This window comes from Glycine soja, chromosome 15 (genome assembly GCF_004193775.1).
Source record: "Glycine soja cultivar W05 chromosome 15, ASM419377v2, whole genome shotgun sequence".
Lineage (NCBI taxonomy): Eukaryota > Viridiplantae > Streptophyta > Magnoliopsida > Fabales > Fabaceae > Glycine > Glycine soja.
Genome location: NC_041016.1, coordinates 28,070,712 through 28,095,102, shown reverse-complemented (window position 1 = coordinate 28,095,102; position 24,391 = coordinate 28,070,712).

Below are 24,391 nucleotides of genomic sequence, written 5' to 3'. Positions count from 1 at the left end.
ATGGCGGTGCAACTAATCGATGATCGAGTGGAGATGGAGTGCCTAGAGGGAGCTTGGGAGACCCTCGAAGGCAATGCGAGGTGCCGATTTCGGGGCACGATTCGATTCACGGCTACTTCATTGGTGCATCCAGATGAACCCGCGCGCACGCTTCAGCGCACTGTGGAGTGGATACTACCCACACCTACACCATACCGTCTAGTGGAGCCAGTCCAAGTGATCGAGGTGACATCATCCGAGGAAGACCCTGAGGAGGATCCTGAGGAGCTACCTCCTCAGCCTGCTGTGGATGCTCTTGACTTTCTAGAGGGTGATGAGGACCTACTCCCTGAGGTGGATTTTCCCTAGGACGTCGTGTCGGCATCTGAGGCAGACTCTACGGAGGATAGTGGCCCTGGAGAGATGGCGATTAGTGGAGGCTCTTCATCATAGTAGACAACTCATTGGACCAGTTTTATATACTTTTTGAGGGTGGGTGTATCTAGGACTGATTGTTAGGTTTACTCTTTTGTTTTTGTATGGGTAGACCTATTGTATAGGAATTTGATGATTGTATACATGTGGCTGAAACCACCACAGTGGACACCTTTGCTCTGGATGACACTATGTATTTTGCAAAACTCCCATATTTTGGACAGCTTTAAATGATGAATGCACTTATGTTTAATCTTGTTATTTGAAAAGAAAGCATTAGCAAACTTTATTTGCAAAGGAGTTTACTGACCGTATTTTATTTTATTGTTTTCACGTGACGACCTAAAGTAATGGTTGGCATACCTTTCCTTTGAAAAAGCAAAATATTTTAGATGTTAAGCGTGATCAGAAAGAAATGACTCCGAATAGAGTTGTGAACTGGCCATTCAGGACTCCATGGCGATGATTTTCCTTCTGAACTTAATTACTGTGAAACAGAGAAAGAAACGAAAAAAAAAATTCCCATGGTTTTTGTTATTTAGATCATTACTAATAAACCAGTCATTATTTTGGGGATGCCACACATTGTTGCGTAATCCGTAAAGTTTCACAACATTACGGAAAGAAAATTGATGTCGTTACGAAATTCGTAAAGTTTCGTGAGATTTTGGAAAGAAAACAACCAAAAACACAAAAATGGGGGGGTGAACTTATCAAGATGAAAGGGAAGAGAAAAAAATATGAAAATCAAATCCAAGACACTTCCGTAAGGCTTCCGTAACTTTTCCGTAAAATACGAAAAGTGGGGTGAACTTAGTAATTCCGGTGCGCTTAGAAATCTTCTTCATTAAGTCTCTGGGCGGCAAGCACCTCTCTTTTTCCCTATAAATAGGGGAGGGGGGCTGTTTCAAAAAATACTCATCACCCCTTACCTATGCATTTCAGCTATTTTGGGCAAAAAACACGTTTTCGTGAAGAAAAAATCAAGTCGAAGTGCTTCCGTAACGCTTCCGTAAGCGATTCTGTGGAAATTCTTCATCGTTCTTCGTCGTTCTTCGGTCTTCAACCGGTAAGTTCCCGAAATCGAATCTTTCAATTCATTCTATGCACCCTTAGTGGTCCCTACTTGTTTTGTGTACTTTCACTTTAATTTCGCTTACTTTCAGTTTTCTTTTCTTCCGTTTTTAACGTGCTTTAATCGTTTATTTAAGCCGTTTTCTTACCTAATTAATGATTAAATGAATTTCTACCGATCATTTGCGTTGTAATCTCGTTTAATCACTCTTAAAACAAAATCTAACCGATCATTCACGCTGTAATCTCGGTTAAACCAAAAAAAGAAAAATTATAATAAAATAATCAAAATATCATAAAATATAATAATAAAATAATCAAAAAAAATCAATCGGACATTTTTCTTTGGAAGTTTCCTTGGATCAATTGACTAATAACCAAAGTGAAACTAAGGCTAAAATCAACTCACAAATCAAGCTTTGTCCGCAAAAAATCACTAAAAGCCATTTTAAGGTCCAACGCCTTAAACGATCCTCTTTGCTTTTATCGGTTAACATGGACCGTTCTAAAGCATAAAATCAACATGTAACTTTACCGCTTTTGCGAGAACTACATAGGCCTGATTTCCTCTTCGATGGAGGATACGTAGGAGCAAAAGCCCTGCTTTTGTCGACCTCGTGAGATGGTTAGAGGTCCAACGCCTTAGCTTTTCTCACCAAGTTAAATGGATCATTTTAAGGTCCAACGCCTTAAAAGACCACCTTCCAAGTAAAACGAATCACTTGATTCGCCCCTTTTGCAAGAACTATGTAGATCTGATTTTCTTATCACAAATTGAGGAATACGTAGGAGCAAGGGAAACACTCTTGTCGATCACAAAATGATAAAAATACAAAAGGCATAAAAAGACATAGAAAACGTAAAAGGGAAAATAAAATGAATTGAAGTTATATTTGCACACTTGATTAAAGGCTGCCGTCCCTTGTGACGGATGCGTGGGGTGCTAATACCTTCCTCGTGCGTAAATACAACTCTCGAACCTTTCACACTTAAAGTTCGTAGACCACACCTTTCCGATTTTTCCGACCTTTTCCTCGAATAAACGTTGGAGGAGACTCCGCGCATTTTCCTCCCATGGAAGACGCACCCGTGAGCCCCGCGTCGCCCTCCCGCTGAAGGGTAGGTTGCGACAGTTGGCGACTCCATTGGGGACTATTGTTAGAGAGTTAGGCCAATCAATCAGTGTGATTTCCTTACTATGACTTCCCTTTTGTTCTTTTTCTTTGTCTTTTTTTCCTTATGTTCTTGTATATATAAACTCTTTTGATGCTTTTAGTGTGTTTTAAAATGTATGCAGGAGTTAAATATTTATTCATTTGATGCGCACAAACACCAACACTATTTGCACACACGGTGAGTTGAAAAGGGGCCCTATACCTGGGTCCATGGGAATATAAGGAGTGGAGGTGAATCTGTGGTCATGCTAGGTCTCCGACTTGCATGATTACAGTGAACCCTCATCTAGAGTTTTTCTCTTTGATAACATATTGTTGCTAGTAGTCCCTACTACCGCAATATGTTCTTCGAAGGGGATGATACCTCTAGAAACCATTAAGAGAGATATGACCACCTTGGGAATTATCATTAAAAGGCCTTTTGGTTCCTCCCGTGTAGGTCCCTAAAATAGGGGCACGGAGCAAACACACTGCGTGTCATTTTAAATACTGCCATGCATGTAGTCCTAAATGTCATGTATGCCTTTGCTTGTAATTATTTGTGGATATTGTGGTACTATGTGCATCCCTGTGTTATGCTTTTGCGCGTCTATATCATGTCGTCACGCACGCGTTGTATGTTGGTCTCGTCATTTGTCATGGGAAGCCGGAAGATCCATATCACCTTCTTAAACTGCACACATGGGGCATTGCACCCCCAAATGCGCAAGTAAGAAGAGATAATTTTTCGGGCCCTCGTGTCCGTAAATGCATTCATATCATGCATCGCATAAGCATCTCTTCATGGCATCATAATGAACATATCGTTCCTGCATTTGTCCGTTATCATATTCCAACATCACATTTTGCATGAGTCATCATGCATATGCGTTCAACATACTTTTTGTTCTACAAACTGCATACCTTTTGTTTTCATGTTCGCTCACCCATGATCCTTGCATTTTCCTTTGCAAAATAAAAACAAAAAGGGAAGCATGAAAATTCATGATGCATTCTTAGTTACATGTATTCGGTACCATGAGCCAACCATGTTGGGATCATAAACCTGTTTCACTTAAAAACAAAATGATTGAACATGGTACCTAATGCATGGCTAACTAGGAAATGATGTTTCTTCAGGAATCTCAATTTCCTAATTACATTTTCCATGCATAGCTTAAAGTATGTCTAATTCATTCATCCCTATGAAATGTTGTTGAAGTATTGGCGATCAGAATTGCCATTCCTTGGATTATAGGGTTGAACCAAGCTCATGCTTTTACGAAAAGGTTCATCAAGTCAAGTTGAAATATGGAAGTAACCATCTTGCAAAAATTGGGGCAAAAGATGGATCGAGTTACATCACCGCTTCGTCTACTGCCAAACACATTTAGGATTGTTGATGTCCTTGTTACTTCCAGTTTCACGTTGACAAAGATGTCATGGACCATGTTGAAAATCAAAATTGATTCAACCCCATGACCTGCATAAAAATTCGCAATATTGTGCATCATTCGCATACATCCGTGCTTTTCATTGGTTGCATTGCTCGTTGCATTCTTTCCTTGAAAAAAAAAGAACTTAATCATTGTTATAAGAAATAAAAGAACACGCTTTACGGTGCCCTTACCGAACCCGTGCTAGAGCTAGAGTAATGGGTGAAGTAGAGGAGCTGCAAGAGCATATGAAGGCCGACATGGAGGGCATGAAAGAGCAAATGGCCACAATGATGGAGGCCATGATGAGCATGAAGAAGATAATGGAAGCCAATGCGGTTGTAGTTGCCGCTACCAGGGTTGTTGCTAAGGTGAACCCGATGCCCCCATCTGATCTCAACCAAATGAATCATCCAACCTCAGATATGGTGGGCAAAGATTTGGGAAGTACGGACTACTGCATGATGTGCAAATTCAAAACGAGCACGCCTTCCCGCCATATGGCTTGCCTCCCAACTATACGCCTCCCAATGAGAATGTCAATAACTCCACTCCTATACCCATTGAGAGCCAACAACCCCAAACTGATCATGCACATGTCTCTTAAACCGTGGGGGAGACACATGAAATTCCCCACCATAATCTAGCCGACTTCGAGCCTTGCCTCGGATATGCCACTGAAGGGCAAGCAGTTGGTGGTATACCCCTGCAAAACACTTTGGAGGGCCCTCAGTATCACCAACAACTACACCTCTTGCATTCCACAACAAGTAAAAACCCTCATGCTATGGCAGAAATGGGAAAGTTGGATCATCTAGAGGAAAGGCTCAGGGCCATTGAAGGAGGTGAAGATTATGCCTTTGCTAACCTAGAAGAGTTGTTCCTAGTACCCAATATCATCACCCCTCCCAAGTTCAAGGTGCTGGACTTTGAAAAGTACAAGGGGACTACTTGCCCCAAGAACCATCTAAAGATGTATTGTCGGAAGATGGGGGCATACGCAAAAGATGAGGAATTGCTGATACATTCCTTCCAAGAAAGTCTTACTGGGGTAGTTGTTACCTGGTACACTAACTTGGAGCCTTCCCGAGTCCATTCTTGGAAGGACCTAATGGTTGCCTTCGTTAGGCAGTGTCAGTATAATGGCTTCGGATAGGATGCAACTACAGAACATGTGCAAAAAGGGGGCACGGATCTTTCAAAGAGTACGCCCAAAGGTGGAGGGATCTGGCAGCCCAAGTGTTTCCCTCAATGACGAAGTAAGAAATAATAACATTGATAGTAGACATATTACTAGTGTTCTATTATGGAAAATGGTGGGTTACACACCTTCAAGCTTTGCAGATTTGGTCTTCGCTGGCGAAATGATCAAAGTGGGTCTAAAAAGAGGCAAATCTGATCATCATGCTTTGATGAATGCAAAAAAACTAGGGCAAATGAAGAGGGTGAGAATGAGGGAGAAACCCATGATGTGATTGCCATTCCTATACAGCCAAGTTTCCCACCAACCTAACAATGTCATTACTCAGCCAATAACAAACCTTCTCCTTACCCACCACCCAGTTATCCACAAAGGCCATCCCTAAATCAACCACAAAGCCTGTCTACCGCACTTCCAATGACGAACACCACCTTTAGCACAAACCAAAAACACCAACCAGGAAATGAATTTTGCAGCGAAAAAGCCTGTAGAATTCACCCCAATTCATGTGTCCTATGCTGACTTGCTCCCATATCTACTTGATAATTCAATGGTAGCCATAACCCCAGCCAAGGTTCATCAACCTCCATTTCTCCGAGAATACGACTCGAACGCAACATGTGCTTGTCATGGAGAAGCCCCGGGGCATTCCATTGAGCATTGTAGGGCCCTAAAGCGTAAGGTGCAAGGTCTAATTGATGCGGGCTGGCTGAAATTTGAGGAGAATCGCGTGTAAGTCTTGACATTGACAAGAGATGCCACACATGGGGCAATTTTGAAAGTTGTTGTTAGATGTCTCTAATGACTCATCAGGATTTTCAAGTTTATACCATTATTGTAAACCACAGTTACAATGCTAAATAAAATGGATAAAGTTGATATCTTTGTCCCTCATCCTCTCACAAACACATCTTTGCTTATTCAACTTTCACCGGAATGTGGGTGCAAGCCATTGGTCTGTTTGCTCAAGCTGTAATGACCCGCCTCGTCGCTACGGTATCCACACTTTAATATTCGATAATTTCAATTTTTTTTATAAAAAGAACTCCCTTAATTTTTGCTTATGAAAATAGAAGTGATTTTGTTACAACATAAATTCATCCAACAACACGTCATTACTTATGTGAATATGCATAATTACATAGAAACTAATTCGGTACATGTCATACACATAACGAAAATTAAATATGTTCATATATATAATTAAAATTCCAATTTTACATCTTTAACTCAACAAAATAAAACTTAAAAACCAACTACGGAGGAGTTGATTACAAAACACAACTCTCTCCCAAAATAACGCCAACGTCATCACGTCGGCTCGACGACTCCTCCCCAGAATCTTACTCCCTACACCCTGCCACTGTCATTCTGCTCCCACGAACAAGGTTCGTGATCATCACAGGTATCAACCACACGATACAAAATTGCAAGGGTGAGTTTATTATAAAAGAACCAATACCAATTCCAAATAACCACAATTAGCAAGGAACATAGGCAAACATGATAAGCATATGCAACAATCATTATTCAACACTCATATCCAACAAATATTCATCATTCAAATCCAACAATTACTCATCATCCATCCATGGACCCAATCAAGACTGCACAGAATGATGCATGCACCTGTCTCAACACTCAGAAGCAATGTGGTATGTACCAACAACAACCAAATCTCAGGAAATAGCCTAAGCGTGTCCACACGACACTCTCACTTAGGGAACTGTGCTGAGTTTGTCGAGACCATCCGGTTGTGCACGTAACAGCTCCCCTCCCATAGGTGATCAGCCTGGGAGCCCAAAGGTGTTCCCTACCAGGTGATAAGCCCCCTAGTACAAAGTACACTTGGCCACAGTTACTCTATTTCCTGTGTCGTATGAGCTATGATCATGGCCAAAAGTAAGTGCCAAAGATCATGGACCAATTAAAGCGCCTAAGCATCCCCTCAGAAATGCTTAGATTCTCTAACCACGCTAGTTACCCACGTATGGGCCATCCTACAAGTTCAGTGCACTCTACCCCCCATGACATACACTCCATACGACGTATGATCGTGGCCAAAAGCTAGTTCCAAAAACCCTGGAAGGTCAGTGCACAGTGCCCCCCACGAACATACACAACATGCACATGCCAATGCATTTCCAACATCAATCAACATTCCATTTCCATGTCATTCACAACATAAATATCATCTCATCTCAATGACGTTATCAACAACAACAACAACCTCATTTCATATTCATATATTCATCAATAATAACAATTCATGTTGACATGGTCTTTATTAACAACGTCATCTCAAATCAATATCATCATAATTATCATTATCATCACATATCAATTAAAATCCTCAATAGCAACATCAACAACAATTCAAACAAACACAACAATATCATTTCCACACGCATGGTCTTCAAACAACACATTTCAAACAACAAAAACATTATCATTCATCACAATACATACATACATACATATATATATATATATATATATATATATATATATATATATATATCGTATCCCATTAGTTAAAACATAATTTTCTTTGAAGAAAAATCAGCATGCAACATGGACAGGCAGATATCCTCGTAGCTAGGTTCCCTGACCCTAACTATGGTGTTAAAATGGTAAATTTTATAATAAACTCCCCTTACCTATCGTGAGCTACCCCGCGGATTCCTCTTCGCGTCACTTGAAGATTCCTTTTTGTCCTTGCTCGTCGATTCCACACAAGCCTCTACCATGCCAAAACGAAGGGGACTTAGTATGGATTTCAGAAAACAAAGCTAGTAACAGTGCTCTGGGTCAAACACCCACATCACTACATGAAAGAGCTGAGAGCATTTCAGGTTTTACAAAGGAACGTCATTTGGAAATTCCAACCATGCCAATGTGACCGGGGTTTAGTGTAGGTTATGAAAATAACATGCATTTCATGAAAGGATAATGTTTACAAAGTCTCTTTCTCTAAGGTTTTTCAAAGGAAGCATAAGACATGCAATGGCAGTTCCAAAGTCAGAAAAGATGCAAAGACAAGATGAAACTAACATGAAACAAGCATAGAACCATGGTTACCTCGAAAGAAAACGAAAGGTCAGATTAGGGTTTTCGTTCTTTATCGAAATCACAAGCTAAGTTGGAAGATTCCGCTTCAGTTGAAGGGTTCCTCTCGGTGTGGGTTTTCAATGGAGAACAATGATGGTTTGTGGTGACTAATGATGATTGTGGGTAATGGAGAAAGTGCTTGGAACTTTAGAAATGGCTTTGGAAGAAAGAAAGAAGAAGAAATGACGTTTTTCCTAAGCTACACGTAAGCAAAGGCTGAAGTGCTTAAATAAGAAATGCTCTCGAGAATGGAAGCTTTGAGCACACTCCCGATATCTTCTCAAAGATCCCAACGGTTAGATCATGGACAAGTGTCTTGTGAAGTTGCAGACCACATTTCGAGAAGATCCAACGGTTAACGAAGGCTGGGCAGTGTTTTTACCGAGGCAGCTTCATGTAGCTTCCTCAAGAAGCTTCATTAAGAGGCTTCCTCCAGAAGCTTCCTCGTGGCTTCTTTGAGAAGCTTTCTCAAGAGGCTTCTTTGAGAAGCTAGATCCTTATCTATCCACACCCCTCTATTAACTAAATTAACCTCCTTAAAAATAATTACGGATAAAAATAGCACAACAAATAATCAAACATTAAACATAATTACTAATAATATATATATATATATATATATATATATATCAGGGTGTTACACAAGCGACTTGCGCTCCTGAGTTTGGACTTCCAAGACCGTTCAATCAGAAATTACTCGTACTACACATTTGGTGAGGGTGTTGTAAAACGACACGTAAAGCAAAAATAAGTTTCAAAATAAAAATAAAAAAGCATTTGATTGACTGTGCTTTCAAGTAAAAATATAGACGTTCATGTGACCTCATTTTATCATTCTGGAAAGTTTGTCTTTTTTAGAGAGAAGTGAGTTATCAAGAATAGGAGTCATTTGACTTAATCCATCAACTAAAAAAAATCCTTCAACTATTTCTCGTCCTTGGAAAATTCTTTTTGCAAGAATCAACCGCTTCTTTCATTCTCCCTTGCTACAAGGTCATGACGAAAGATAACAATTGGTACCTCAAAGCCCTACACTGGGGCAATGAGGGGCACCGTGCATGAGCCTCGAGCAAACCTATGGGCAGATCAAAAGTTCTCACCCGTCGATGTTTTTAAACAAAAAAAAGGGGGACAAACCCTGGCATTTCAATGGATTGATTAAACATCAAAAGGCTCCATTGTCGTCACTCCAAAATGGTCAAGTGACTAAATCAAATAGAACATACACTCTGAGGGAGTTCCTGGAGAGATTTGCAAAAGATAAGATAAGGTTACATGAATTATCACCTCTTTCAAAAGGACAGTCAATCTGTGTTTTCCAAAAAAATTAAATCAAAATCAAAATCACAAAATAGGGAAAGAATGTCATGAACATTGTACAACTTTCTGTTGCATTGCACTGTTTCATATGAAGTCCACATTTACCAGATTTCAAAGGTTGCATACATCTGCATCCCTAAAAATCATGTTAACTACATAGATTTCCTACACCTAATGTCCCATCTTTTGGAATTTGGGATGACCGACCCTCTCAATGAGTCAATCTCTTGCTTTCTCAAAAGGGTGGACCCTTGGGTACTGGTACCCTCACCTTCCGAGGACAACACGTCCTCGCCTTTAGAGGGTTGCACGCCCTCACCTTCAGAGAGCTGAACGCCCTCACCTTCAGAGGACTACACATCCTCGCCTTCAGAGGACTACACGCCCTCACCTTCCGAGGACTACACGTCCTCGCCTTCAGAGGACTACACGTCCTCACCATTAGAGGACTACACGCCCTCACCTTCCGAGGACTACACGTCCTCGCCTTCAGAGGACTAAACCTCCTCGCCATCAGAGGGCTGCACGCCCTCGCCTTCAGAGGGCTACGTGTCCTCACCTTCAGAGGGCTACATGCACGCCCTCAGAGGACTACGCATCCTCACCTTCAAAGGGCTACATGCCCTCGCCTTCAGAGGGCTACACACCCTCACCTTCAGAGGACTACACGTCCTCACCTTTAGAGGGCTGCACACCCTCTCCTTTAGAGGGTTGCACGCCCTCGCTTTCAGAGGACTACGCATCCTCACCTTTAGAGGGCTGCACGTCCTCCCCTTCAGAGGGCTGCACACCTTCTCCTTTAGAGGGCTGCACGCCCTCGCTTTCAGAGGACTACACGTCCTCGCCTTCAGAGGGCTACACGCCCTCACCTTCAGAGGACTACACGTCCTCACCTTTAGAGGGTTGCATGTCCTCGCCTTCAGAGGGCTGCACACCTTCTCCTTTAGTGGGCTGCACGCCCTCGCTTTCAGAAGGCTGGACGCCCTTGCCTTCAAAGGGTGACACGTCCCCGACTTTAGAGGGCTACGTGTCCTCACTTTCAGTGGGCTCCACATTCGCACCTTAAGAGAATTTAAGGTTCTCTGCCCTTAATGCTTAACCGAGACTTGCGCTCCGGGTTACGGGGGCCAGTAGTTTCCTTTTATCAGTTCAGTTCTTGGGCCACCCCCTGATCCTGGAGGAGGGCCAACTGTGCGAGCACAACTAGAGGAGGAGGCTATCGTACAACCACTATGCATACTGGGGCAAGATTTCACTTGTGCCATTACAAAGAGATGAGTGCAGATCATGTGCACCAACATGACCACTCTTACACAGATATAGATGACGTTGCCACTTAGCAACATTCTGCCCAGCAACACAATGCCGATCTCCCCCTACGGAAGTATCAGTTGGTCTGTGCCATCGTGACATAGGTAAGTATGCACATTGCTCAACTGATTTCTGATGCCATCCACTATTTGCAGGGGTCGCGCCCACAAGACACCCAGTGGACCCGGAGAAGTCCAACAGGGCCCTGGGGTTTCCAGCTCGGGTTACGGGCCTCTTTCAGTCCTACAGGGTGCCCGTCCCCCCTAGCAAGGTTATACCATCGTGACATATGTAAGTATGCACTTCTCTCAATTAATTTCTGATGTCATCTATTGTTTGCAGGGACCGCCCCCGCAAGACACCCAGTGGACCTGGAGAAGTCCAACAGGGTCTTGGGGTTTCTAGCTCTGATTACAGGCCTTTTTCAGTTCTACGAAGCACCCTTCGCCCCCAACAAGGTCATTAGGCCCCCTATTAATTGGGCTTTCATCAAGAAGTACTGTGCCCCCAGGCAGGCGTAGGGCGAGACACCACAGCAGCCTGGGGATAGCTGACAACGAGCAACAGGCACACCGCCACCACCTCTAGAGTTCACCATAGCTCATCCACAAAAAGGTTAGAGCGTTGCCTACGACACATGGCCGACCAATAGGCGACCAAGTCCAAAGCCAAAGGTAAGCAAAGTACTAGGTCCGTGGCCGACAAGTCATCACACGTCCAGCTCAAGACGTCAAAAAAGCGCTACTAGGAGGAAACCTAGTACCTTTTAAATTTCTGCTTGTTATTTGATCACCTTTGTTTCTCAAGTCATAGTAGGACACAACTAGTTGCTCATGATCCTAGGAATTTAAATAAAACAAGCACAAGCTCGGAAGGTAGTCATACCTCACAAAATATATATATGTATGTTTAGGTAGCAAGATACCTTGGATATGCATGTATATAGAAAAAATACCTCGCAAAACATATATATGTATGTTTAGGTAGCAAGATACCTTGGATATGCTTGTATATAGCAAAAATACCTCACAAAAATATACACATGTTTAGGTAGCAAAAAAAAAAACAACAAAAACAAAATCAAATTCCCAAGAACACAAAATATATCTTTCGGCTGAAAAGCCAGCATGCTTTTGAAAAGAATTAACTTCCAGCTTTTCTTTGAAAGAAATTCACTGATCATGACCAGTTTTTGAAAAAAAATGTGTATGCACTTGAAGGGTGAATGCTGTGAAAATTTTCCCAAACGTCCAAAATAGACTCGGATGAATGTATGAATTGATAAAAGAACATGTTTTGGAAACATTGGGTTGACTTAAATAGGAAAAAATGAATCTTGAACCCTAGTATCACGTGACCATAAAAACTTGGTGCTTGAGTGTCCACATGGGTGCATGCATGACCAGTTTTGCATGAAATTTCCTAATCATCATTGTTGCATGTGTATCATGGAAATAACGTGGGACATCCCCTTTATCCTCGAACCACTGGCCAAACCCTGACATATATCACGTCCAGCCGTTCTACAAGTCTTGAGCCAAAATCCCAACTTACCATAAACCTTGACCCAGGCTGAGAATGTCAATCCTTGCCATCGGAAAAAAACAAAAAAAAAAAGAAAAGGAGAAAATTCCCGATCAAAAGAATCGGAAGAAAGCAAAAAGAGAAAATTCCCAATCAAAGATTGAGAGAAAGCAAAAAGAAAAAATTTCCGATCAAAGATCGGTAGAAAACAGAAGAAATATGCAAAAAGGTCTTTGGACCAGACAATATCTGAACAATACAGAATTGTCACCAAGTAAACAAGAAAAGAAAGGAAACCATGACCTAAAGTGGTCCTCTCCCTTTGATTGCCAACCAAAATCTTGTGCGTCGGCGACTTGTTCACCTCACACTAAACAAAAACAGAAAAGGAAAAGGCCAAGAACACTCAAAGCCAAATTTCCCACAAAAAAAAAAAACCATTCCCAAGAAAAAGTCCTATTGATCCATGATCACGCATGTAATCTTTGATTTGATAGGAAATGATTTGCAAAATCAAGTCATGACATATATATGGTTCGGAATTAGGATGAAACACTTACCTGTGAGAGATTGATACACTTTGAGTGATTTTTTTCTATTTTTGTTGGACCCAGTGTTTCCTCTAAATGGTCATTTAGAAACGAAATGCTAACATCCAAAATCTCATTTATGGTTATGAGAAAATTTCAACAGCATACTCTCCTTCCCCAATAGACGCTTTGTTTTTCATAAAAAAAAAATCATATGTTGCTCTGTCAAGCACTAACCCGTGAAGTTAAGGGACAAGCGGAAATACCCAAGTGGTTATCCGTATAAACATTCTTTTGCTATCTCTAAGACTCAATGCATGATAGCATGCAGAGACTAACATCGTCTTCTGCACCCTTTGTCAATCGCGGCCAACAAGCCCATTGACACGCGAAGATTTATGTCATCTTCCGCACAGACAACCTCTGTCAGTACTAACCCGTGAAGTTAGGGGGCTGGTGGAAATACCCAAGTGGTTATCCGTATAAACATTCTTTTGCTATCCATCAGACTCAGAGCACGATAGCATGCAGAGACTAACATCGTCTTCTGCACCTTTTGTCGTCCTGACCCGTGAAGTCAGGTGACATGCGGGGGAACCTTATGGTCCCACACCTTTTGTCAACCAGGGGCAAACGAGCCCGTTGACGCGCAGAGACTAACATCATCTCCTGCACCTTTTGTCGTCCTGACTCGTGAAGTCAAGTGACATGCGGGGGAACCTTATGGTCCCACACCTTTTGTCAACCAGAGGCAAGCGAGCCCGTTGACACGCAGAGACAAATTATGGTCATCCGCACCTTTGTCTTCGAGAGGCGGCGGACCCGATGACATGCAGCATCGGGGGAACCTTATGGTCCCACACCTTTTGTCAACCAGAGGCAAGCGAGCCTGCTGACATGCAGAGAAAAATTATGGTCATCTACACCTTTGTCATCCAAAGGCGGTGGGCCCGATGACATGCGAGGAACCATTTGGTCCCACACTTTTTTCACATTTTGTCATCCAGAGGCGGCGGGCCCGATGACATGCGGGGGAACCATTTGGTCCCGCATCTTTTTTTTCACTATCCAGAGTCAATAAAGTCCAGAGCCCCATGAATTGATTGCCAAGCGCTAATCATGCATCCTCCACCATCAAGTCCGGAGCCCCATGAATTGATTGCCTAGCACTGTTCATGCATCCTCCATCATTGAGTCCGGAATCCAATAAATTGATTGTCTAGCACTGTTCATGCATCCTCCACCATCAAGTCCGGAGCCCCATGAATTGATTTTCTAGCGCTGTTCATGCATCCTCCATCATCAAGTCCAGAGCCCCACGAATTGATTGCCTAGCGTTGTTCATGCATCCTCCAGCATCAAGTCCGGAGCCCCATGAATTGATTGCCTAGCGTTGTTCATGCATCCTCCATCATCATGTCCGGAGCCCCATGAATTGATTGCCCAGCGCTGTTCATGCATCCTCCACCATCAAGTCCGGAGCCCCATGAATTGATTTCCTAGCACTGTTCATGCTTTTTCCATCATTGAGTACGGAGCCCCATGATTTGATTGCCTAGTGTTGTTCATGCATCCTCCACCATCAAGTCCGGAGCCCATGGAATTGATGGCCTAGCGCTGTTCGTGCATCCTTCATCATCAAGTCCGGATCCTTATGAATTGATTGCCTAGTGCTGTTCATGCATCCTCCACCATCAAGTCCGGAGCCCCATGAATTGATTTCCTAGCACTGTTCATGCATTTTCCATCATTGAGTACGGAGCCCCATGATTTGATTGCCTAGTGTTGTTCATGCATCCTCCACCATCAAGTCCGGAGCCCATGGAATTGATGGCCTAGCGCTGTTCGTGCATCCTTCATCATCAAGTCCGGATCCTCATGAATTGATTGCCTAGTGCTGTTCATGCATCCTCCACCATCAAGTCCGAAGCCCCATGAATTGATTGCCTAGCGATGTTCATGCATCCTCCACCATTGAGTCTGGAGCCCCATGAATTGATTGCCTAGCGTTGTTCATGCATCCTCCATCATTGAGTCCGGAGCCCCATGAATTGATTGCCTAGCGCTGTTCATGCATCCTCCACCATAAAGTCTGGAGCCCCATGAATTGATTGCTTAGCGATGTTCATGCATCCTCCACCATTGAGTCTGGAGCCTCATGAATTGATTGCCTAGCACCGTTCATGCATCCTCCATCATTGAGTCCGGAGCCCCATGAATTGATTGCCTAGCGCTGTTCATGCATCTTCCATCGTCAAGTCCGGAGCCCCATGAATTGATTGCCTAGCGCTGTTCATGCATCCTCCACCATAAAGTCTGGAGCCCCATGAATTGATTGCTTAGCGATGTTCATGCATCCTCCACCATTGAGTCTGGAGCCCCATGAATTGATTGCCTAGCGTCGTTCATGCATCCTCCATCATTGAGTCTGGAGCCCCATGAATTGATTGCCTAGCGCTGTTCATGCATCCTCCACCATCATGTCCGAAGCCACATGAATTGATTGCCAAGCGCTGTTCATGCATCCTCTACCATCAAGTCAGGAGCCCCACGAATTGATGGCCTAACGTTGTTCGTGCATCCTCCATCATTGAGTCCAGAGTCCCATGAATGGATTGCCTAGCGTTGTTCATGCATCCTCCATTATCAAGTACGGAGCCCCCAGTGAGGGGAAAATACAGTTTTTGTTATTTTCCCAATTGGTTCCTTCACCAAAAAATGTTTATACGTGTATATTATGATATTTTTTGTTCTGTGTTGTTTGGAGAGAAAGAAGGAGAGACGGGAGTCAATTATTTCAAATCTTTTTGGATGGAACTATTGTAATTAAGATCAATTAAATCCCCATGATGGGCAAAGGATGGCCTTCGGAAATCATCATAGATTAATTACGGAAAAGGCTGAGACAGACGAAATCAGTGTCTTATCTTTACTTTCCTCCTATCTCTGATAAAAGGTAAGTAAATAAGGGCAACTGTCATACCCTAATTTCGTCTGGGGACCATTGTTTGGTGGCATGCAACCTTCGCTTGACCGCCTTGATGTACTTAACCCACATCATTAGGGAATCCGTAAAGTTCCGCAACATTCCGGAAGTAAAAAAGAAACATTGTTGCGCAATCCGTAAAGTTCCGAAACATTCCGGAAGTCAAAAAGAGCATTATTGCGTAATACATAAAGTTTCGCAACATTCCAGAAAGAAAATGGATGTCGTTACGGAATTCGTAAAGTTTCATGAGATTTCGGAAAGAAAACAGCTAAAAACACAAAAATGGGGGGTGAACTTATCAAGATAGGGGTGTAAATAGCAATTTGAGTCTAGGCCCTTCCGGAACATTTTGGAAGTTGGATTGCTTAAGGAGGAAGCAACGGGGCGGCAAGCTCCTCCACGTTTTTGAAAAATGGTTTCCGGGGCTTCCCTGGCTTCCATAAAATTTCTGAAAACCTTGGGTAAGCATATTTCACTTAACATTGATGAAAGGGAAGAGAAAAAAAATATGAAAATCAAATCCAAAACACTTCCGTAAGGCTTCCGTAACTTTTCCGTAAAATATAAAAAGGGCGATGAACTTAGTAATTCAGGTGCGCTTAGAAATCTTCTTCATTAAGTCTTTGGGCGGCAAGCACCTCTCTTTTTCCCTATAAATAGGGGAGGGGGCTGTTCCAAAAAATACTCGTCACCCCTTAGCTATGCATTTCGGCTATTTTGGGCAAAAAACACGATTTCGTGAAGAAAAAATCGAGTCGAAGTGCTTCCGTAACGCTTCTGTAAGCGATTCTGTGGAAATTTTTCATCATTCTTCACCATTCTTCGTCGTTCTTCGGTCTTCAACCGGTAAGTTCCCGAAATCGAATCTTTCAATTCATTCTATGCACCCTTAGTGGTCCCTACTTGTTTTGTGTACTTTCACTTTAATTTCGCTTACTTTCAGTTTTCTTTTCTTCCGTTTTCTCACCTAATAAATGATAAAATGAATTTCAACCGATCATTTGCGTTGTAATCTCGTTTAATCACTGTTAAAATAAAATCTAACCGATCATTCACGCTGTAATCTCAGTTAAACCAAAAAAAAAACAAAATAATGATAAAACAATCAAAATATCTTGAAAAATAATAATAAAATAATCAAAATATCTTTGAATAAAATAATAAAAAAAATCAATCAGATGTTTTTCTTTGGAAGTTTCCTTGGATCAATAAACTAATAACCAAAGTGAACCTAAGGCTAAAATCAACTCACAAATCAAGCTTTGTCCGCAAAAAATCACTAAAAACCGTTTTAAGGTCCAACGCCTTAAACGATCCTCTTTGCTTTTATCGGTTAACATGGACCGTTCAAAAACATAAAATCAACATGTAACTTTACCGCTTTTGCGAGACGCATGGGGTGCTAATACCTTCCCCGTGCGTAAATACAACTCCCGAACCTTTCACACTTAAAGTTCGTAGACCACACCTTTCCGATTTTTCCGACGTTTTCCTCGAATAAACGTTGGTGGCGACTCCGCGCATTTTCCTCCCATGGAAGACGCACCCATGAGCCCCGCGTCGCCCTCCCGCCGAAGGGTGGGTTGCGACACACGTGGTGAAGCCTCGTCGTATTCTAGATCAGCATTGCACTCCGCAATTGACAGAAAGTGCTCGTATATCCAACACTATAGAGGTTACATGAAAATCATACAAAATTCAAATGAATGTCTAAAATACCCTAATTAGAACATTGTTGTAATTAACTTATCAAAAACATGTTAATTACCTGTAACAAGGTGATGTAACCAGCAACCTGTCAGCTGGTGCTGGTACAAGCATCATTCAGGTGATCGTATATATACACTAGTGCAGCAGCTCCCCATGCATACCTCCCAGACTAACTGAGGTCGCACAGAGCATCCAAGAACACAACATGAACATGGGTTGCACTCTTGTTAGCAAAAAGAGTGCAACCCAAAAGATGAAGAAGATATGCACGAGCTGCAGCTGTCCAATATCCAGCTTGACATCTGCACTGATACATATCTTGTAGCCAAGATAGGCATACGTACGGTCCATGACAATGTCCAATCTCGGCCCTAGCTGCCTCTGCTGAGACCAACATCAGCATCGCCTCATCGACGTGCAGAGGCTGGAAGGTATGGAACTCGCCAACGATAGGCAGATGAATAAGAGACGCCACGTCGTCCAGTGTGATGATAACCTCCCCCACAGGAAGATGGAAACTACTCGTCTCCCGGTGCCACCTCTCTACAAATGAGGATATAAGTCCCTGATCGCCGGTGTCTACTGAACACGCGATCAAAGGACTTAGTCATGTCCCAGCAACTAGCCCCTCAATGGCAGGGATAGGCCTACCTAATTTTTGCACTTGCTCCCGTGGGAGGACAACTTCAACTCATGACGTTTTTTAATTGAAGTATAAAGGAACAAACAAGTCATTAACATAATATTTTAAAGGAACACAAATTTCATTTCAATAATAACACATACTTAACAAATAACTTTAATTGAAAATTATAAATACCTCTCCCATACACACGCTGGCTGCAACATGCTCAACATACTCGGTAAGCATGGATGTGTCGGTCGGTCTACCAGGAAATCCCTCAGCCTCATCTGCAGCAGCCTCTGCACCGGTGTTTGCACCAGTGTCCTATATGTGAGCATCTACCATCGACTCATCAGCAGCTACCAAAGGCTCAGCCGCAGGTACCACAAGCAAGTCCGCAGGTACCACTGGCTCATCATCAGCAACAGTGACCGGTACCCGTTGCCTGCGTGCCGATGCGGTAGGCCTTTGCTGCTGGGGAGCACCGTCAGAATCATCACGATCTCCTTTGCCCAGACCTCTGTCAACAACCCTACCTAAGGCATGACCTAAGCCTCTAGTCCTAAGCATGATCTGCAAATGTCTACCACAAATTCCATCACTAAACAACACAAATTCATCAAAATATTAACTTGTTCAAACAAAACAAAAATTGAAGGTGGAATTAGTTCTTCATGGGAAGGCACTCAAGAATATGACAAGTTGAAGTTAAAGGTGGAAATTTAATAGCTTCTAAAGTTCTTCATTCGAAGGCATTAAAGAATATGAGAAGCAAGTTGTCAAAGTTCTAAAGTTCTTCATTGGAAGATGTCGCAACATGCCCTTTTGCGGGCGAGCGGGACGAGGCTCACGGGTGCGCTTTCCAAAGGAGGAAAATGCACGGAGTTGCCACCAACGTTTATTTGTGGAAAACGTCGGAAAAACCGAAGGAAACCGGTCATAAAGAATATTCCAAGTTCGGGAGTTGTATTTACGCTTGAGGAAGATATTAGCACCTCTCACGTTTGTCCCAAAGGACAACAGCCTTAATTTAGAATTGTGTGAAATTGTGTATCTAAACGTTTATTTCTTTTTATTTTTTGAGGTTGAAAAAAGCGGGGCTCTTGCTCCTACGTACCCTCCATCAAAGAGGAAATAAGACCTACGTAGTTCTTTTTAAGGGTGCATCATGCGATTCTTTTTACTTGGAAGGTGATCATTTTAAGGCGTTGGACCTTAAAAACGATCCATTTACTTGGTAAGAAAAACTGAGATATTGAACTTTCAAATCCTTTTTAGTGATTTTTTGTGGACGAGCTTGACTTTGCGAATTGATTTTAGCCTTAGTTTCACTTTAGTTATTAGTCAATTCAATTAAGAAAGAGAAATCCCAAAGAGAAATGTCCGATTGATTTTTTCGCTTTATTTTACTAAAAGGTATTTTTTCATTATTATATTATTATTTTATCTCTTTTTATTTCCAATGTGGTTACGGCATGACTGAATGGTCGGATTTCATTTTTATAGAAATTAACGGATATTACAAATCAAACGATCGGTGGAAATTTATTTTATTTTTTTGATTAGGCGAGAAATAACTTAAATAAATGACTGAAGCACGTCAAAAGGGGGTATGGAAAGTAAATGAAACGAGAATAAAAGTACACGAAACAAATGGGGACCACCACGGGTACATAGAATGAATTGGAAAGCTCGATTTGGGCTACTTACCGATTGAAGACCGAAGAAAAACGAAGAACGAACGATGAACGTCGAAGAACGGTTGAAAATTTTCGCTTAATTACCCACGGAAACGTTACGGAAACGTTACGGAAGCGCCTCGGCTTGGATTTTCTTCACGGAAACAATTTTCCTCATAAATTTCAAGTGAATATGAAGTGCCAAGAAGTTTGAACCCTTTTCTTCTTCACTCCTCCCCCTATTTATAGCAAAATAGGGGATGATCTTGCCACCCAGCTCGCCCAGGCGAGCCAGGTTGCTTCCTCCAGAAGCAACCGCCTTCTGGAGGAAGAATCTGGAAGGCCCAAGTGGGCCTGGTTGCTATTTGCACCCTTTTTTTTACTAAATACACCCCCTTTTACTTTTTTTGGTGATTCTTTTTCCGTAACGTTATGAAACTTTACGAATTTCATAACGATACTTATTTTCTTTCCGTAAGGTTACAGAACCTTACAGATCATGTAATTACTCTTTTTTGGCTTTCGAAAAAGTTACGGAAACTCACGGATTGCGTAACAATACTTCCTTTTGATTTCCGTCATGTTACGGAAATTTATGGATTGCGTAACAACGCTTCCTTTTGATTTCCGGCACGTCTCGGGACTTCACATATTGTGCAACAAAGGGTGCCAAGTACTTGAAGTGGTCAATTAAAGGTTGCATGCCATCAAGCAATAGTCCCCGGACGAAATTAGGGTATGACAGTTGCCCCTCTTTACTTACCTTTTATCGGAGATAAGAGGAAAGCAAAGATACAACATTGATTTCGTCCGTCTTCGCCTTTTCCGTGATTAGTCTATGATGACTCTCATCTCTCCTTCTCTTTTTTCTCTGCACAACACAAAACAAAACACAAACAACAAAAACACCAATAACATAATATACATATATACAGGCTTGGCGAAGGAACCGATCGGGAAAATAACAAAAACCACATTTCCCAGTCACCGGAGGCTCCGCACTTGATGGTGGAGAACACATGAACAACGCTAGGCAATCAATTCACGGGTCTCCGAACAAGATTTGAGGGTGGAGGATAGGCGAATAGCGCTAGGCAATCAATTCGCGGGGCTCCAGACTCATTGGTGGAGGATGCATGAATGACAATCAATTCATGGGGCTCCGAATAAAAGTGGAGAATGGAGGATAGGCAAGCAGCGCTAGGCAATCAATTCGCGGGACTCCAGACTCGTTGGTGGAGGATGCATGAATGACAATCAATTCATGGGGCTCCGAATAAAAGTTGAGAATGGAGGATAGGCGAACAAAGCTAGGCAATCAATTCGCGGGGCTCCAGACTCATTGGTGGAGGATGCATGAATGACAATCAATTCATGGAGCTCCGAATAAGATTTGTTGGCAGGACCAATGGTCCACCGATTTTTTCCACCTAAAAAGGCAAACATGCTTTTGCAAAGAAAAATAAATCATTCGCGAGAGCACCATATCTTAGAGAAACAATATACCCATGCCAAAGGTAATTTTCCTTGTAACTGAAAATGAAGGGCAGGATGTCAACATTTAGCTTTTAAATGAACATTCAGGGGAAACATCGGGTTAAACTGAAACTGGGGATAAATCACTCATAGTGTATAAAAACTCACATAGGCAAGTGTTTTACCCTAATCCCAAACCATAACTGCACCTTGACTTTATTTTGCACACGATTTCCTATCGAACCAAAAGATCACACGCCCGATCACGGATCAATAGGATTTTCTCGAGGGTAGTGTTTTTGGAGAGGAAGCTGGGTGTTTCGATCTTTTCCTCTTTGTTTAAGTGGTACGGGATATCACCAGACGAGAATGACTTTGAATGGCAATCCCAAAGGAAGAACCACCAAAAAAATGGGTTTTCCTTTGCCGGCAATCATTTACCTTGCCAAAAATTTATCTGGTCTAGAGATCTTCTATTCTCTTTCTTTCATTGATCGGGAATTACTCTGTTTTCCTCCGATCTTTCCTTTTTACTTTCTTCCGATCTTTTGATCGAGAATCCTTCTTTTCCTTTCTTTTACTTTTCTTTCTTTTCATTTCTTCCTTTTCTTTCTTTTTGTTTCTCCCTCTCCATTTCTTTCTTTGGGAAATCCGGTTTTAGCATTCGTTATTTGCTCTCCCTTGAGGAGATTCCGTTGTCCTTTGCTTCGGGGGAAAGGATGAGGATTCTTTTTATAGGCCAAGGTTCAAAGTAGTCTAAGGTTGGGTCTCAACGGGGTCTTTTATCGTGGGAGCCCAATCTTGATATCTGGGGCAAAACAAATTCGTGGGTCAAGGTGTCGGTCTCGGATTGAACTTCCATATTATTTCCGAAAGGCACGCGCAACAATGATGATTTGGAAACAACGTGCAAAATTAGTCACGGCTACTGCTAGGTGGGCACTCAAGCATCCAGCTTATGGCATTGTGATACTACGGTTGGGAATTTACACAAACAGACCCAACGTTTCCAAATTACGTTCTTTCATCAGTTCAATGAGTCCATCCATTCTTATCTTGGTTATTCGAGAAAATAAACTCTTAGCGTCAGTCCCTTGTTTCCAAAAGATATGTTTGCTCTCTACGAATGATTTATTCTTCTTAACCATAACATGCCGACCTTTGAGGTCTTTCTTTCTTTTTCCTTTTTGTTTCATTTTTATATTCACAAAACTATACATCCATTGCCATCTACGAGAAAAACTTTTCTTTGTACACCTACATTCCTATACATGACGAAATTTTTCTATATACGCATTAGAACTCTTTCTTTTTACATGAACACGGTCTATATACAAACCCTATTCATGTTCAAAGATCTCTTTTTTTCGTTTTTCCCAACACACACCCGTAGTTTATACAAAAATTTCTTTACATACACTTGTCGCTCACACACACAAGAATTTCTTTTTCACACATTATTCACACACACAAAATCCTTCTATACACATTTTCTTTTACATATATAAAAAACTCTTTTCTTTTCTTTGTATACATAGACACGACATTTGTTCACAACAATTCTTTCTTAGTTCATTTTATTTTTAGGACGACGTCCCTAAATGAAAAAAAAAACTCTACACGGTTCCGGAATTTCAACAAACTCTATTGCCAACAACGAAGTAAGCACTAACGTAATAGTTCAAATGACATGTATGCACAAAACAAGAGTCAATCAAAACGAAACAAACGTTAGTCCCTCAGTTATACAAAATAAAACGATACATAACAGATAAAAGAGGAAACATAAAAAGAGAATATGGATCTAGGGATCTCCTGGTCATGTGGCTCCGCTCCCTCCCAAGAAATCGAGTAAATCAGTCATCTCCTCGTCCATGCGGGCCTCGTCTGCATCGCCGGGAGCCTCTGCGGGTGCCTCCCCTGCCTGGGCCTAAGGCCAATCTCCGGGCCATGTGACCTCTGCCCTGAACTGATCCGGAGTAGGGCATGGAAAAGAAGCGAGACCCTGGCTCTGCAGGCTGAGGCTGAGCTGGTAGAGACAGTCATGGGTCTGCACGTGCGCCCTGTGGTTGGTCGCCTGCTGGCGAACCAAATGTCGTAAATACCGCTCTGTGTCAAATGACCCAGCTGGATCTGCTTGAGGAGGTGGTGGCGGTGCGTCAGGGGCCTGCGGGTCGCCACCTTGTGCCTGTCTTGGCGTGCAATACTTCTCTATGAAAGCCCAGGTGATCGGCAGTCGAATCACTTTACTAGGTGTGACAGGAACCCCGAACGACTGGCAGAGACCCGTGATCAATGCCGGAAAACCCAGGGCCCTGTTAGACTTATCTGGGTCTAGAGGGTGCCTGGTAGGTGGCATACCTGCAAATAAATAAATGGCGTCAGCGATCAACTGAGCCACATGAACGCTCATCCGTGTCCGGATGGCATACACCAGCTGACAATTCGACAGAGGGAGGTAAGAATTATGATCGCTGGGTAGGATGTTGCTGAGCAGCAATGTCATCTAAGTCTGGGTCAAGGTAGTCATGTTGGTGCGCATGATCCGCACCCATCTCCCGGCAGCGGTCCGGGCAAAATCCTGACCTGGTATACAGAGTAGCTGAGCAATGGCCTCCTCATCAAATCCATCGGCCCAGTTCCGTCTCTGACCATATTCGCACTCCTGGCCCTCCTCCAATACTAGTGGATATCCCAGGAACCGACTGAAGGCGTCTGCATCGAAAGGAATCCACTGGCCCCTCACCCAGGATCGCAGGTCCTGTACGCCCTCCTCTGTAGGCCAAGCATTGGCGTAGAACTCGAGAACTATATCTGGATCAAACTTCGCCATGGGC